Consider the following 5047-nt stretch of genomic DNA (forward strand, 5'->3'; position numbering starts at 1 on the left):
ATCATAAGGCTCCTCAGTTCCTCTTCGCTTTCAGCCATCGAAGTGGTATCATCTGCATATCTGAGATTGTTAATGTTTCTTCCAGCGATTTAAACCCCAGCCTTGGATTCCTCAAGCCCAGCATGTCGCATGATGTGTTCTGCATACAAGTTGAATAGGTAGGGTGAGAGTATACAGCCCTGCCGTACTCCTTTCCCAATCTTAAACCAGTCCGTTGTTCCGTGGTCTGTTCTTACTGTTGCTACTTGGTCGTTATACAGATTCTTCAGGAGGCAGACAAGATGACTTGGTATCCCCATACCACTAAGAACTTGCCACAATTTGTCATGGTCCACACAGTCAAAGGCTTTAGAATAGTCGATAAAACAGAAATAGATGTTTTTCTGAAACTCCCTGGCTTTTTCCATTATCCAGCGGATATTGGCAATTTGGTCCCTAGTTCCTCTGCCTTTTCTAAACCCAGCTTGTACATCAGGCAATTCTTGCTCCATGAATTGCTGAAGTCTACCTTGCAGGATCTTGAGCATTACCTTACTGGCATGTGAAATGAGTGCCACTGTTCGATAGTTTGAACATTCTTTAGTGTTTCCCTTTTTTAAGTTGATTTTTTCCAGTCTGATGGCCATTCTTGTGTTTTCCAAATTTGCTGGCATATAGCATGCATTACCTTGACAGCATCATCTTGCAAGATTTTGAACAGTTCAACTGGGATGCCGTCGTCTCCTGCTGCCTTGTTATTAGCAATGCTTCTTAAGGCCCATTCAACCTCACTCTTCAGGATGTCTGGCTCTAGCTCACTGACCACACCGTCAAAGCTATCCCCGATATTGTTATCCTTCCTATACAGGTCTTCCGTATATTCTTGCCACCTTTTCTTGATCTCTTCTTCTTCTGTTAGGTCCTTGCCATCTTTGTTTTTGATCATACCCATTTTGGCCTGGAATTTACCTCCGATGTTTCTAATTTTCTGGAAGAGGTCTCTTGTCCTTCCTATTCTATTGTCTTCTTCCACTTCCGTGCATTGCTTGTTTAAAAATAATTCCTTATCTCTTCTGGCTAACCTCTGAAATTTTGCATTTAATTGGGCATATCTCCCCCTATCACTGTTGCCTTTTGCTTTCCTTCTTTCTTGGGCTACTTCTAGTGTCTCAGCAGACAGCCACTTTGCCTTCTTGGTTTTCTCTTTCTTTGGGATGTATTTTGTTGCCACCTCTTGAACAATGTTGCGGACTTCTGTCCATAGTTCTTCTGGGACCCTATCTACTAAGTCCAGTCCCTTAAATCTATTCTTCACCTCCACTGCATATTCCTTAGGAATATTAGTGAGCTCATATCTAGCTGATCTGTGGGTCTTCTCTAATCTCTTTAGTCTGATCCTAAATTGTGCAATAAGAAGTTCGTGATCTGAACTACAGTCAGCTCCAGGTCTTGTTTTTACCGACTGTATAGATGTCCGCCACCTTTGGCTGCAAAGGATGTAGTCAATCTGGTTTCGGTGTTGTCCATCTGGGGAAGTCCATGTATAAAGCCGTCTCTTAGGTTGCTGGAAGAGAGTGTTTGTTATGCACATTGAGTTGTCTTGGCAAAATTCTATCAGCCTATGTCCTGCTTCGTTTTGTTCTCCCAGGCCATACTTACCTGTAATTCCAGGTGTCATTTGACTGCCCACCTTAGCATTCCAGTCTCCCGTGATGAAAATAACATCTCTTTTAGGCGTGTTGTCCAGTAGGTGCTGCAGATCCTCACAGAACTGCTCTACTTCAGCTTCTTCAGCATCTGTGGTTGGGGCGTATATTTGGATCACTGTGATGTTAGATGGCTTGCCCTGAATTCGAATTGAGATCATTCTATCATTTTTTGGATTGTATCCGAGCACTGCTTTAGCCACCTTACTATTAATTATGAAGGCTACTCCATTTCTTCTGTGGTCCTCTTGTCCACAGTAGTAGATCTGGTGGTCATTTGATGTGAAGTGGCCCATTCCAGTCCATTTCAAAATGTCTATCTTTAATCTTGACATCTCACCAATAACCACATCCAATTTGCCCTGGCTCATAGATCTTACATTCCAGGTTCCAATGGTGTGTTGATCCTTAGAACATCGGATTCGCCGTTCACCACCAGCACTGTCGGCCGCTAGCCATCCTTTCGGCTTTGAGCTAGCTGTGTCATCACATCTGGGGCTAGTTGAACTCATCCTCTGTTCCTCCCCAGTAGCATTTTGACCATCTTCCGACCTGGGGGTCTCATCTTCCGATGGTATACTGACATATCTCTGGTTGTACTGATCCATTGAGTTTTCACGGCAAGAATACTGGGGTGGGTTGCCATTACCTTCCCCAGGGATCGCATTTAGTCTGACCTCTCTGTCATGACCTTCCCGTCTTGGGTGGCCCTTCATGGTTTAGCTCATGGCATCATTGAGGTGCTCAAGCTCCAGCACCACGACAAGGTAACGATCCTTTGCTGAAGAAACCCAGACAGATAAACCCCAAAAGTCAAGGCGGGTCTGATCTGTGTCTCTTTGAATGGCTGCTTAACTCCTCAGTACTACGCATGCGTTCCCCCCCCCCCGGATAGGGGCCCCCTCCTGCTCACCATCAGTGCTCATGACAGGTTAATTGAGTAGCCATTAGAGCTGGATTCACCCATCAACAAGGAGTGGGAAATCTTTTGTAGACTGGATGCTGCACTTGACATTTGCCTGAACATGGTAAGTGGGCAGACTGGTGATGCGAAGTCAGTGGGTTCATGACCCATATATTGGGGGGCCAGAACTGGAGTGGGGTCTTTTCAGTTTGGGAAGTGAAGATTTGAGATTGCAGGGAGCATTTCAAAATGAGGCAAACCCTCTTTTAGGCTTTAGCTACAGCACTGACAAGCAGCTAGCTGACCTTTGCTGACTGTAAAAAAAGCCTGAGCTGGATCAGACCAAGTTAGTATTTAGATGGGAGACCACTAAAAAATCCCAGAATAAGGCAATATCATTTTTGCATTGTTGCCAAAAAAAGTTCGCAGACATGTCCATGGAGATGTGCTCAATTCAAGGGAGGCTTTTTAAGTTAAATTTTAAATTTTATGGCTTGCAATACTTGTTCTGTGAGTTTCCCACCTCAAAAAGCCAAACACTGTAAAACTGATTTTTGTTTTTTTTTAGTTATAGTCAGATCTTTGGAAGCCACAATCAGATCTGGTAGCCTCATGTAGTCCTGAGGGCCTTAAGATACCTATAACTGCATAAACAGTGGTTGCCTTATCCATGGTTTGTTGAAGAAGCCACTGTGACAGGGTTCACACAACATACTAAGCCAAGCAAGTCACCTTATGGTTTAGTGCAGCATGTGAACCCAACCTACAATTATCCTTGGAAGGGGAGGAAGCTACAGAAACATGCCCGCTCTTTCTCTTAGAGAGCAGGAAAGGTAGGGAGTGATGCTTGGGTATGACTACTAAGCAATGTGTGGAGTTGGAGCACTTTCAGGAACATCACCCAATCAACCTGTCTCTTTTTTGGGCATTCCCTTGTGGGAAAGGAGCACCATGGACATGCCCGAGTTGGATGGCATTAAGCATGGGGCTGATCAGGCTCACCCATTCAAGATTCCCCCTCCTAACTAAAAGGGTTAGTAAGTAAAATTTATAAAATACTGATAGAATGTAATTTAGCACAACAAGGAATGAAATTTAGTTGGGAGAGTGATTTAGGTATTAATATTACAGAAGAGGAATGGTCAAAGATTTGGACACAAAGAATTATGAAAAATATGTCTGTTAGAATTAAAGTGAATTGTTGTAAGACAGTTTGGAAATGGTATATGACTCCAATAATGTTAAACCATTATAATAGAAATAATTTAAAAAATTGTTGGAGGTGTAAAAAAGAAATTGGGACTTATTTACATTTATGGTGGGAATGTGAAAAGATTAAAAAAAATATGGGAAAAGGTTTTTGCTGACATTAATGAAATACTATCTATTAATTTGCAAATAAGTCCAAAATTGCATTATTGTTAAATTTTGGAAATATGAAATTAGAGTGGCAAAAGAAAGAGATGATAATAATTTTTGTTACTGCCTTAAGGTTTATAACAGTTAAAAAGTGGAAAGTGGATTATGATTATGAGCTTGAAGACTGGTTTAAAGAAGTATGGAATATTGCTATTAATGATAAATTGACATGTGAACTAAAATATAAAAAGGGTTTGGTGAAAAGGGATGACTTTGATGCTATATGGGGTGAATTTCTGGAATATGTTTTTGTTAAAGGGAAGGGAGTAAAACCGGATCAATACATATTATCTTTTTGGAGAAGAGGGCTTATTAAGAATTATTAACAATAAAAATGTGTGATAATAAAAAGTAAAGAGATAAGGAGGATTATAGGTCCCATGGGTGATGGGTGCACATAGAGGTTAAGTTATAAAGTTATATGTGTTATGTTTTGGTTGTTTGATTGAATTATTTTATGTTTTTTTTGTTATTATTGGTTGTGTGTTTTGTAATTTGTAAAAAAAGATTCCTCCTCCTGCTCTAGAGTAATAGGAATCAAATATTTCTGAGATCTAGGATTCATTTAGAAGCAGAGTGAGGCAGCAGTCTAGATCTGCCAGCCAGTTCCTGGTAGCGTATGTGAACAGAGCAGAGGGTACCAGTTTGGCACAGTTCCCTGTATCTTGAAGAGATAAGTACTATCCAGTTGATAACACCACCCAATCCTTCCAGGAAAACCCCATTTGCACCCACCAGTTCTGGCTCATCTTCCTCCCTAAAATTCAGATTATGTCCAATGCAAAATAAGAGGTTGGATATTTGGTTCCTCCCCACGCAGACACAGCAGTGTCATTCCTCAAAGGTGCCAAGCCCATTTTCAACCTGTGCCAGGGCATGCCACCCTGTGACTTGCTCAGCACTGATTAGTGATGGTACGTGGTTACAATTATTTCACCTGCCCAGCCCTGTCACTGCCCACAGGTGGGTGGTGCCAGGTATCGGTGTTAATTATAAATGTTCTCTTAGTATATGGGTAAAGATTTCTTTCTCCCCCATT

This window comes from Candoia aspera, chromosome 4, assembly GCF_035149785.1.
Source record: "Candoia aspera isolate rCanAsp1 chromosome 4, rCanAsp1.hap2, whole genome shotgun sequence".
NCBI lineage: Eukaryota > Metazoa > Chordata > Lepidosauria > Squamata > Boidae > Candoia > Candoia aspera.